Source organism: Calidris pugnax, unplaced genomic scaffold, assembly GCF_001431845.1.
Source record: "Calidris pugnax isolate Ruff unplaced genomic scaffold, ASM143184v1 scaffold44, whole genome shotgun sequence".
NCBI lineage: Eukaryota > Metazoa > Chordata > Aves > Charadriiformes > Scolopacidae > Calidris > Calidris pugnax.
The window spans coordinates 13,514,829-13,528,277 of record NW_015094506.1 but is presented as its reverse complement, the minus strand read 5'-3'; the positions used below and the strand labels follow the sequence as shown (position 1 = coordinate 13,528,277).

At 36.9% G+C, this 13,449-nt stretch overlaps 1 protein-coding gene across 1 annotated transcript in view; it reads right to left on the bottom strand.

The window, feature by feature from the left end:
- Positions 1 to 13,449, bottom strand: part of MGAT4C (MGAT4 family member C) — a 192,409-nt gene that overhangs the window by 160,396 nt on the left and 18,564 nt on the right. The window lies entirely within an intron of this gene.

The window sequence follows — 13,449 nt, the reverse complement described above, 5'->3', positions numbered from 1 at the left end:
AGATACTGCTCTATTATCAACTGTTTCTTAATTGGAACATTTTCTCTAGCAGGTTGCAATATGAGAAGACACAAACTCATTCTGCTTGCAGCATTGCAAGAGAGCAGGATGAGGACCACCTGAACCCAAAAGCCAAATGATTGTGCTGGGGTGGTTATGACTACCCTACGGCAGAAATTATTACCCAGTACTAAGAAAGCTACATGGCTTTTGCTTACCTTGTAGCACAGCAGGAACAGTACAACATAGAGATACATGACTTCTTTTAGCCTTCAAAGACCATAATGCAACTGAAGTACTAAAATAAAAAGGATCAGATGGAGCAGATCTCACTGAAGAATTTCAATCCATATATTACAAAACTGAGCCCTAAAAGCCCATCCATATATTACAAAACTGAGCCCTAAAAGTTTAAAGCATAGGACCAGAATCCACAGGTGAGTCTGTGTTATATTACATTTTTTGTAAATGGAATGCAGAGGGAATATTAGAAACTCACCCTGAATGCTCTAGACTGTAACCATATGAGTGCAGACTATGTTTCTTTAGTGCACTGAAAAACTGTGCTAGCACCTGAGAAAAAAAAAAAAATAGTGTCTGTAGCTGCAGGTCAAATGAGATCCTCAATGGAAATTCTACATGGATTAAAAAAAGCACACTGGCAACTAGGTTTATAATATTCTCCGGTTTGTTTCTTTACTTGAATCTCTGTCTGTGAATCTGATTAAAAAACAACTCAGCATCTCATATACCACTTGCTGACATCTGTGAACCACCTGTGGTCCACATGCTGCAAGCTGAGAAACAGGAGAATAACTTAAGGATATGATCACTAGACAGGAGAGAAGGAATAGGGACAAATATGATGGAAGAAAGGGCAGTATTAAAACATTGGTCAAGAAATGCAAGTGAAAAGAAATATGCTTAGACTAATCATAGGTTATTGGAAACCTGTCAGCGCAGGGGAAAATCTCTATTCTCACTGCAAGGCTTACCAAGAAAAAAGTGTTCGCTGCACAGAACCAATGAAGAAACTTTCCTATAGATGTATATCTTTTGTTTCCTAAGTCACCTCCACATAAAGTGGACACTTGTGACATCATTGGTAGCCAGGAGACAAACTGAAGCTATAGGCACACCACCTCACCAGCCGGTCTGCACGTGCTAATTGGAGAGTTGGCTTCTGCTAGACAGTGTACAATGGTGGAGGTTTTCCTGCCTTTCTTGCAGAGTCCCTGCCTCCTGCAATTAGTTTTCATAAAACTCAATGTGTTCTTATCTAAACTCAGGTTATTCAAAAAGTATTAGGAGGTGGGGAAGGGAGTGATAATTTGTCATATAAAGCAGCCAAGTGTTTGGAAAACACGGGTGCTCCTTGAGGGGGAAAATGGAACTATAAATAGCTTTTTTGGAGTATCTTAGATATTAATGTTTTGCACTGTTCATAACTGAATACTGACTTTTGAAAGGTAAGATGGTGTAAAGGTTGAAGTGTAAAGTATGTAAAGATGACTGAGGAAAATGAGATTCATGAATTAATAACTGATTAGTTTCAGAAAGGAGTATATAAGTCTTTGCCTCTGGGCATGTTAAATTGAATTTACCTACATTTCTGCTTTACACAGTAGGAAATCCACATTAGCACAAAAATTGGCATTATATAGGCAGTATTTTCAGATGAACAAATTATTTTTGTAAACCTGAAGCTATATTGTAATGATACTGGTGGTGAAATTGAAAGTCAATCAGAAGATTTCATCTAATATCTCATAAATCCTATCAAATCTTACTGTTGCAAAAGTAGACAGTATAGTGTTACCTACAAAAATACATACCTATATTACTAAAGTTGGTCCTTATTGGACCACTGAAGAGCTATCACCTCTGTGATCTAACACTGAACTAGAAAGCAACATCAACAAAACTCATCAAAGGCTGTCTGAATTACCTCACTAATCATTACTAAATCAAATGAAAAAAGTAAGCAACAATAACAGCATTGTCTTTATCTTTCTTTCAACAAGTTCTTCCAAGCAAGTTCTGTCAAGGTCTTATCCTTGTAATATCTATATATTATGAAACATACAGTATTGTATTTACAGTGCATCATTAATGTTTAAATTGAGACATAGTTAAGAAAATAAACTATATTTTACCAAAGAGTGTCATTTTCTTTTTTATTGTTTTCTGAATTTTTAGTGGACTACTACTGTTACAGTAGTGAGATTTTAGAAAATGTGAAGAAAATGAAAAAAATGGTAGGTGAACTGTAAATTTAAGAAGTGCTGGTGTGACTGTTTTGCAGCCAGTCATTGTTCAAGACAAAGGTCTGGTTTACATGGTTCTGCTAAGAGAACCGGTACTGAACAAAGCAGATGTCTTTCAAATTTCTAGGAGTGATTATTGATCACAAAAAGAATGTACAGTTGCATATCACCAAATCTAAAATTTATTGACTAAATCAGTTAATGTAAGTAATAAGCAGCACTTCCAGGCTGCATATGGATGTGTCCTCTGGTGAAAACTAGACACAGGAGAACCCAGGCTAATAAAGAAGCGCTGGGCATGTGGGTTATGTCCCTGAAATTGTCAGGGAAATAGGATCCCCTTTCACATGTTGCCACTGATCCATTTAGCCATTCCTATTTGTTCTGAATCTTTATATCAACATAATCAATGGGCTTTGTGCAGCTGCAGGAGGCAGACCATGGAGCTCCATGCTATTTAGCTTTGAACCACCGCCCAGAAATTCTATCAGTCTCAAGCATTCTTTGCTCTCAACAACTGTTATTATTTTTCTGAAGCAAAAAGCAACAGTGGTCCTGATGGATGCTCAAAAGATTAAGGATCACAGAATCACATAGCAGTTGAGGTTAAAAGGGACCTCTGGAGATCCAACCGCCCTGCTCAAGCAGGGCTCCATGAGGCTTGTTGCCCAGGCTTTTTAATTTCTGCAAGGAGGGAGACTCACAATATCTCTGGGCATCCTGTGCTCAGTCACCTTCACAGTAAAAAAGTGTTTCCTGATGTTCAGAGATAACCTCCTGTTTTTTAGTTTGTACCCATTGCCTCTTGTCCTGTCACTGGACACCACTGAAATGAGCCTGGCTCTGTCCTCTTTCTATTTTTCCTTCAGGTATTTATACACATTAATAAGACTCCCCTGAAACTTCTCTTTCCAGGGTGAACAGTCCCAACTCTCTCAGCTTTTCCTCGTAGGAGAGATGCTCCTGTCCCTTAGTCATTCTTGTGGCCCCTCATTGGACTCTCTCCAGTATATCCATGTCTCTCTTGCACTGAGGAGTCCAGAACTGGACCCAGTACTCCAGCTGCAGCCTTACCGGTGCTGAGGATCTCCTCGCAGTCTTTCCTGATATACTGATATTTTAGGTAAATATTGCATTCCTGATTTTTTAATCAATTTAATATCTTGCAGAAATACTTCTAATAATTTGTTAATACTGTGGAATGAGTGGAAGAGACATTTATTTATTTTTTAAAAAAATTTGGATATGCGTTTGTGATGGCTTATTAAAAGGTGTCATTTTAAAACTATTTATCTTGGAGTCTATCACCTTAGTCCAATGGGATTTCATTGGTGGAGGTAGAAACACTTAACAGAATTACAGAATCCTCAAGTGGTTTGGGTTGGAAGGGATGTTAAAAGATCATCTAGTTCAAACCCCCTGCTGTGGACAGGGACATCTTTCAACAGATCAAGTTGTTCAAAGCCTCATCCAACATGGCCTTGAACACTTCCGGAGATGGGGCACCCACAGGTTCTCTGAGTAACTTGTTCCAGTGCCTCACCATCCTTAACATAAAGAATTTCTTACATAGGTCCAATATAAATCTATTCTCTTTCAGTTTAAAAATGTTACCTTGTGTCCTATCACTATGGGCCTCAGTAAAAAAGTCTCTCTGTCTTTCTTATAAGCCTCATTTAAGTATTGAAAGGCTGAAATGTTTTCCAGGAACCTTCTTTTCTCAGGATGAACAACCTCAACCCTCTCAGCCTGCCTTTCAGAGTGTTCCAGCACTCTGATCATTCTCGTGGCCCTCCTCTAGACCCACTCCAACAGGTCCATGTTCTGGAGACCCCAGAGCTTGATGCAGTACTCCAGATGGCATCTCACCAGAGCAGAGTAGAGGTGCATAATCACCTCCCTCAACCTGCTGGTCACACTTCTTTTGATTCAGCCCAGGATACGATTCACTTTCTGGGCTGGAAAGAGGCTTTCAGTAGTACAAAATCTGTACAGGAAATCAATGAGGAGTTAAAAAAGTCAGTTTGAGCTCTATAATTCTCAAGAATCTGAGATTCTAAACTGAAAAAATTTGGCTACAGAAGTACAGGGCCACAGATACTGAGGAAATGTGTGCACTGACATTGGCCAGAGTACTGTGAGTCAGAGGGCAAAAGTGGTTTTGAATTGCAGACGCAGAATGTTACCTTTCATAGTCTATAACTTTAAAAAAGGTGAAGTCAGGTGAAGCAAAAGGAAAGTTACTATTTTCCTCGTATACCAGGCACCAATTTGTTTGTACCCATAAGCCTGACTACAGAGAAATATGCTTTCACTTTAGAAAGCATTCCCACTAGTATATCCCCAGCCAATTTCTCTTTCTGAAGAGACAAATATCTTTAAGGACATCTTTGCATTTAGCTAGGACTTACAGGCTTTTCTCTGACAGAAGTCAGTTAAGGAAATGTACAAGAACTAAACGTCTTTCCTGTGTGCCAAAGACTTGTCCCTGTCCCAGTCTGCAGATGATTAGTGTAATCGCAAACCTCTACCAAGGGAAAGACATCATACCAAATATCCTCAAACTGTCTTCATTTACTCTGTCCTTCATAGAATAACTTTATCCATTGATTTTGAGATCTAAGGAGTAGTAAAGTAGACATACAGGTAGGAAAGACAGTATAGTGTAGGAGAACTTGATGCCAAATATACTATTAAACATCTTTTTGTGATATAAGCAAAGATTTTGAAAGTGGCATCAGAGCATTAAAAGAATGAAGAAGATTAATACATTCTCTGAGTAACATTTCTTATAGTGTATAAGGTCAAGATCAGGCTGCTTATTTTAGACAGTAAGTACTAAACTACATAAAATACAGGTAATTAGTGGGCAAAGATGATTACCTATGTTAGAGTTACACCTATCTGTATCAGTTAAGTGTCTTTGAGTGATTGTCAAGGAAGTTTATATGCTGAGGACAGACCCACATCAGGCTGTCTACAAACAGCAGCACGTCTACCTGTGGGGCAGATACAGTCTGTGCTTTGCATCACCGCCCTAGTTCCCAGTCATGCAGATCAGGATAGCTATTGGAGTGCACAGTGGGACCCGGTCTTTCAGAGGAAAACAGGGGATGCAGAGTTCTGGGATTCTCATCCCAAAGTGAAAAGAGAATATGGTCATGATGCACACACAAAGCCTATAGCTTGCACCAGGGAATGCATCTGCTCTGCAGTATGGTGTTTGGAAATAATTGCCCCTGTTCTGCAGCCAGCTCTCTGAATCCTCTCTATTTTTTTTTATTAAACAGTCACTGGATAAAATTCAAAAACAATCTAGCATTTGTCATTCATCGGAATACTATAAAGCTACAATGCTACTTGCTTTCCTACAAAGCTAGCGTGCCTATATTCCTGTGGTTGCACAGTGTCCCAGATTCAACTGGCTAGGTGGGAAGAGCCCTGTCTCCCCTTGTGTCTGCTGGTCAGTGTTTGTGGTATGATTCTGTAAAGACAACATAGATTTCCACTCCTTCAGACTGAGGATTGCCTAGAACTCAAATGTTTAATATACAATCTAATTTCAAGATTCCTGTCATCTTGCTTAATAATGGAATGGAGCTATTTAAAACCTTTTACCTCAAATGCAGTGTGGTCGCTGGAACATACTGTAGAGCGTACTATATGTGGGGGGGGAAAAAAGAATCAATTCTTCCTTGGAAATTGAATGCTTAATAAAAATCCACATTAAAAGTAAGCCTTCTAATGCAACCAAATAAATGGAAATACGTAAGGCTGTCATGAAAGAAAATGTGGTTCTAGTGCAAATAGATTTTTAGTCTCTGAATGCAACTAGAAACATGGGGCAGGTGGGACCTACTCAATTATCTCCTATTATCCCTATGATTAAGTATGGCGATTCATATTGGTGGTATTACAATTAGTTGTCACAGTCCTTCGTGATTCTTTAATTTCTTAAACTCTTAGCAAAGTCAGACTAACCATTTCTTTTAGTGTAGCTCTCCTGGAGCTCAGAGAGTCCAGTGTGAAACGCTGAAAGGCCCAGAAGGGAATTCACTGCAAGTGTGCAAGAAAGTGATACCTCGTCTCTCTGTCACAGGAAGGAAGTTAACAAGCCCACTGAGGATTTGGGTCTGCTTATTTTTTGTCTACTTCTAATTTACAAGCAACCTAAAGGTCTCTATCAGATATCAGGAAGAAATGATTATCCAATTGGGAATGAAACATTTACATTTTAGAAAATTTTGGTTAAACCAAACAAAGAAATTAATCTTTTTAGAGGACTACAGCCTTCAGAAGTTTTACCTGGGAAAGATTGGAAAGATTTCAAAGAATTACTGTTACTTCTGAGTACCCATAGAAAATTATTTGATAGAGAGGATGCTTCAATGCCTTATTAAATTGTATTCAAGGAAGCTAAATTAGTAGATAGGAAAAACTAACTGTAAAATTATGCAAGATATGTTAGAGCCATAATTACACATGAAATGTTTAGCGTGTTTCTGGAAATATTTTACAGTCTGTGTCCTCATAACACAGTGTCCCCATGGAAGAGGATAGATTCATTCTCCAGTGATATCCTCAGCTGATGAAAGTTCTCGGAGCTCTAAAAATGTATCACTAGTGTCCATACATTTAAACACAACCCCATTGATTTTTTTCTTGAAAAAATAGGCTTAACCCCTCATCCCCACCTAATAACATTTGAACGTAGTAGTAGACACTGAAGTTGGACATCTTGGGGACAGTTCTCTAGTGCTAATTAAAGAAGAACAAAGTAACCCATCGTTTACTCCATGTTACTCTGTGTCCCAGGAAGCTGAAATGAGACAGTGAGAAAACACGGTTCTCATGGTATGTTAGTGAAGGTACTTCATTCTACCTAGTTAGCACAAGCCAGTGCTTGTTCATCGTGCAGGGAGAAGAATGGCTTAATTTTAAAAGCATGTGGCGAGATAACAAGAAATCCCAGTATAAATCACTTTAAAAGTTAATTAATTAAGGGACATAAACCCATAGGAAATCCAGCATTGTTTCTGGGAATCATTAATACACTTAGCTGTTGCTGTTGTTTTTACCCTCATGGTTCTATGAGATGAAATTTTCATTATACAATGAAGTAATGAAGCAGGATGCTATAATTCCTACTTCTCTTTACACATTGGTTACAGCAGCAGTCATAAGGACAGTCGTATTAAATAAGCTTCTTTATAATTTTGGGATATTGGGCATGGCAAAATTCAGATATGATTCCAGAGAGGGAGAAAATTTGGGGAATTTGTAGGTATTCTAATATTACTAACTTGAGAAGAATCCTTCCCAAATATTGGTTTTCAAAGTACATAATCTTTTTTAGGTAAAAAAAAATTAAACAAAGTACTACACATTTTAGGAATAGGGTTTGGAAGGAAAATGAGACTTGGAAGTAAACCATTCCTTCTGAGAAGTGAAGCAGTGTTTCTAAAATATTTTGACACAAAAATTAAAATTTCATTTTACTAATATAGTAACATGGTAACTTGAATTCCATTGTTTTAAACCCATGTACAGTTGTTTCCTCTTTAGTTCAACTTTAGTTTCTTGAGATGTGACTAAGCTTTCTTTTGTTTTGCCATGTGACTAGAATTGATTTCTAGAAACCAAACTAAAAATAATTCCCCCCCTTTTCTCAGAAAGATTATTGGTAAAAAAAATCCAGAGACATTAAAAAAAAAATCAAACCTATTAAAATCTTCCACCAGTGAAAGTCATGACTTCTTTGTGCCTTTTTCTGCATAGTTACTGATACATAGGATCCAGATGTCTGTTCTACCTTTACAACTAAAACCAAGGGTAACTGGGGGAATGACTTCAACACACCCCTTGTCAGTGCTACAGACCATTACCAATACTATAAATAGTATGATCAAATCCCAGATTGCAGATTCAGTCATAAAAGTGTCTACATTTCATGCTGATTCAGAGGGGCAGCAGCATTAACTGCAATCATCAAGGAATGTGACACCTCCACAGTATTTTCTACAGCTCACTGGTCTGATGACAGGATGATTGTTAAAAATTAATGGGGACCATCAGATGTAGATAAGTACAGCTTGGCAACTATGAAAGCCATACTTCCCATTTGCAAGTGATAATGTAATATTATTCTACGATTGCAACACATTATTTAGATTATGTTTCATTCAGGAAGCAGTAAGTCTTCTTACTCTGAAAATTTGACCACAATATTTTATTAAGTTTTTAAGCCTAGGAATAGGAGAAGGAAGGTATTTTCATATTGTTTTCTAATTTTTCTCTGTTGAAAGTACACTTCCGTCTTCTGTTTATCCATTATAATAATTCATTTCTAAATTAAATAACACTGACAAATTCAAGATCCTAAAATCCAAAGTTTATGAAGAGAGTGATCCTGATAATTAATAAGCAAAATATCAACACATTTTATGCAGTAATTTCCAGCTTCCTGTCTGGATTTTAAGGAATAGCACAACTTTCTTTGATACATTCTTACTGTTTCATGTGTCTGTATTTTTAAACTGCAACAAATTATTTCATCAAAATCATGGGCCTCATGAAGGTTTAGCTGGATTAAGTTCTCTGGGCTGTTTTATGCATAGCAGCAGGGTAAGCTGTTCACAAGATTGTTTAAGAACTCCTGCATAGGAGCTGATCTAAAAGGATGGGCTGACAACTGGAAGAACAGGCTGACTGCCCAATAGCCCTGTTAAAAAATTCCTGTTTACCATTACAGACACAGACCATTTGTCCTGAAATTATAGATGCTAGGCACCAGACACTGTTGTCAAAGAATGAGACTAGACAAGCGACATTTATCTGTCCGTGCTCAATATTTCATATGTCTGAGGAGTCCCTAATGTTAGTGCAGGGACTTGAAGACTGGCAGAAGAAACAATGTGTGTGCTATATCTGTCTTTTAGAGAGAAAAATCCAATCATATTTAGTCAAGTTGTAATACTTCAAAAATATGCAGCGTATGTGAACAATAGGTAGAGTTCCCAATGATTCTGAAAGCAGGTAAACAAATGTTGATGGATGGGAATAAGAGTTTTAAGCGTGGGAGACAATGTTTAAATTAACGTAAAAGATAGAGCATGCTTCCCCCTATTGCCAGCCTTGCATATATGTTTCCCAAAGCTTTACATTTCCTGACTGCCAGCAAATACCTGCGGAACCTCAAAGTCTTGAGCCAAGTTCTCTGGTCAACACCCCTGCCACTGCAGAGATGAAGTCCAGAGTCCACCTGTTGCAGAAATAACTGTGACTCCAACATGCAGCAAATACTGGGTATAATTCTTCATTTGTTTTTTTACTATTTATGTTACTGGTGGCATTCACTAATACTCAGAAATCTTAAAGATCTTAATTAGACCATATTTAAAAGTCTGGAAGTAAGACACAGAATTGAAAGCATTCACGTAGATTGTCTGTATGGAGTGAATTGACCCCTCCAGAAAATGATACAGCTGATCTATCTTAAATAATTATCTTAAGGATGAGATAAATTCTTTTTTGGAGGGTCCTGTTTCCTCAGATTTGCTGACTGAAGTTAGCTAAAATTAATACCACTCTCACTAAACCACATAGGATTGACTCTATGCACTCAATGTCATTGTCCTATGTGGAAATAAACAATTATGGAAACAAAAAGCACCATGCTATATGTAGACAAAAGATCTAAACAGAGGTTGCAAAACTACCTTAAAATCCAAGTTGTAAGTCCTTGACCATGATCTTCTTTTAGTACAATATTTATTGTGTAACAGGGCATCCATTGGACTTCATTTAAAACAAAACAAAGCAAAACAAAACAGAAAATAAAAAAGTTGTCAATGTCTGTACTGCGTGACAGATGTGTGATCTACATTACTGGTCCTTTAATCATCCAGACAGGTGTCCGATTGGAGGACACCCAAGTTGTGCCCTCCATGTGTGTACATCTGCATTTCTTTCCAAAGGAAAACAATGATTTGAAGGGACAGTTGCAGATCCAGATCTCACATCTCCCACATTAGAAACTCTCTTTGTAATCTCTTTTCCCTTTGACTTTACTAACAGAGCAATGAAAAAGAAAAAAAAAAAAAAGGAAAAAGAAAAAAAACAACAAAAGACCCAAACCATCTCCTTATGATTGTATAGGTAAAAAGGATTTTTTTTTTTTTTTTTGCTTGGGTAATGGATTGTAAGAAGTGAAAATTTAGGGGAACAGAACAGACTCTTGAGTCTCCTTCTCTGGCACCCTTATGCATAAAGAACCCCAGTGATGGACAAGGAGGATGGTTGCAGAAGAGGGTTTTATGGCTGTTTTTATAATTTGGAAGTTCCTAGAGGAGCCTCCTTGTAATCTATCCGAGATAAACCAAAAATTTGACCCTTGGACCAAAGCTTGGAGTATGAAGGAACTCCTCTGACTCCTGTACTTATTGTAAATTGCATACAGAAGAAAATTTACTGTTACAATCCAACTTTATTTTCCATTTTCTAAGGAAAATTTTCCTTTGTCAGTTATAGAGGAAGAAGAATTACTTGTAGTTAATGTTTTTACTACTGGTGATATGGATACTTTTTCAGCCATTAATGTAATTATCATATTTCTGCTTAGCTGACACCTCTATTTTCTTTAAGAAATATTAAATGCATTGAATTTTTATAAAAAAGAAAAAATCCACTTTTGTCGCTTTGCTCAAAATTACCTGACAAGACAAGTGAGTACCTTGTGTAGGAGGAATGACTCAAATCTTCATTGTATGGGTTGTTACCTGATGTCATTGTGAAAATGTATGAGTTTACTCATTCATAGAGAATCAGACAAACAAAATGATCTTTCTTACAATCAACCAACCTGATGCCAATTCATCCTTTAATACAGTGGGCCATTGACGGATTAAGGATTTCAGAGTATGCTCTGTAGACATAATCTGTCAGTCAAGCACAGGACAAGGACTCTTTCCCAGGCCAATGGTCAATCTATTATGTGCTAGTATTATCACAGTTATCTTTATTATTTTAAAGAAAAACCAAAGGTTGCAACACTATTTATATCCAAGAAATATATTTTTATTCAGTTTTTTAAGCTAAACTTAGTTTCTTACTGAAAGTGAGCAAAAAAACCTCCCATACATTTCCCAAAAAATGGTCTTCCAGAAATGATTTCTTTTCCTTTTGAAAGATTAAACTAAACTAGAAAGTCTCATTTCCTATAAGAAGTTGATTGCTATCTGATTTGGATTATCATATCATTAAGTTTCTTTGGCTTGCCTAGGTCCATGATTACTATCTAATAAAGTAATGTATATTAGTACTTAAAAGGACTCATATATTAAAAACAGTCTGAATGCTTTGAATCAGAACATTGTGAGTGTTTAGCAAATCAGCATTAAATCTATGTTATATCCATCATCCTGTGCTTCAGCAGAAGTAAGAGATAATTTGTTCATATGTGAGTTTTGGCTAGTCTGAGGAGGAACAGAAATATTGTGAGATCTGACCTGAAGCCTAGTAATAAAGCACTGATAAATTACATGACCTATGCAATGTGTAGATATGTAAAACTATGGGAGAGGTTCAAATACTTTTCCTGTTTTTTTTTTTTTTTTTTTTTTAAATAATATTTTAAAGGCATAGCTGGCATAAGACGATTTTTAGTTAAATTAGATAATGATCCAAGCAAGAAGGGTAAAATGTCAAATACTCCTGTCCCTTATAGGCTGTGGTCATCTCATGTTTGAACTGAAATATCTGCCTTTTGCTAGCAAAAAGACAACAAACCATACTGAGGATTTCACCTTAACAAAAACCTGGGGTTCTAAAGCCATCCATATTATACATATGACCTTTTAGAAAAACTTGGGATTGTTTGGGCACATTAATAACCAGAGCTGAATTAACAATAGTAGATACCCAGAGCTCCATAGACAGGACCAGACTAGTAAAAAGTAGAAAAGTATAATACAGCTGAGAATCTCTAGTGTCTTAAGTGGTGTTTGAGCTGAAAATACCTATTATTCTTCTGAAATGATTAGAGCAGACTTAAGTCATAGCTACATTGAATGACAGTATCTCTCAATTTTATAAGCACTTCTAATACTCACTGCATATGTCCTTACTGAAAACGTTGTATTGTGTAATCATGGATTACTGAAATAAATGCAGAGAATTCATCAGTGGCCTATGTATTTAGTGAATTCTAATCACGACAAAATAAATGTCATCAAGCTTTTAAATTAACTGGAGCCTCCTATTTATTGTTTCCTATTAGGTACACTACTTGACTAGTTAAACTGGTTATTGAATTCTTCATACAGTAGCTCCTGAACTCCTTCAGTCAATTAAATCCTTTATTGCATCTGATTTGTCAATGCCAGTGTCACTTCTAATCTCTTAAATCCACACCAGTTCAGAAGCTTTAAATGTACTTATTCTGTTGCAAAATTAGGAAGTTACGCAGACAGAATCTTTTCCCTCTCCATCCTCCTTCTGTGCAAACCACAAAGCTGCTAACAAAGATATAAAGACTTCAGCCTCTATATATGCACTCATATAGGTACAGAATGAGACATTTTTTTTGATACGAGCTACAGAAGGTAAAAGGGAGAAACATACAAACGAACAAAAACCCTACATTGGGTGGTTTGATACCAGCATATTGAACACTTTTAGTCTTTGACTCAGTTTCTTATCACTTTAAATTACGGAAATTAGTAGAAAAAAAGTACCTTCAACTAATTCCAGAACTGGAAACTTGAACATCTTGGTATTAATCACCACAGTTTTTGATTTATCTGCGAAAGTATTCCAGAACATTTCTTAAAGTTGGTACAACATTAAATCCCCTCTTCTTAAATCTCCCCATTCCTTTGTTCATCAACAAAAGCTCGATTTCACAGGAAAAATACAAGTGGTAAGGGGAAAGGAAGGAAAAAATACAGGTATTAAATCATTGTTCTGTGAATGGTCTTGTCAGCCTAATAACTCCGTAGTTCACCTAAGGAGCAGCATAAGCATGCAGGCTATTTATTTCCATATTGTAAAGTGGAGTTTGCCAGGCACAGACTTGTTTTCCCTTTAAAACATCCCTTTTTTTTTTTTCCGCCAGTAAGAGCTACTCTTTACATATTCCAGCCGTGTAAGGCTCGGAACCGTGCAAGCCATTCCCCTCCTAGGT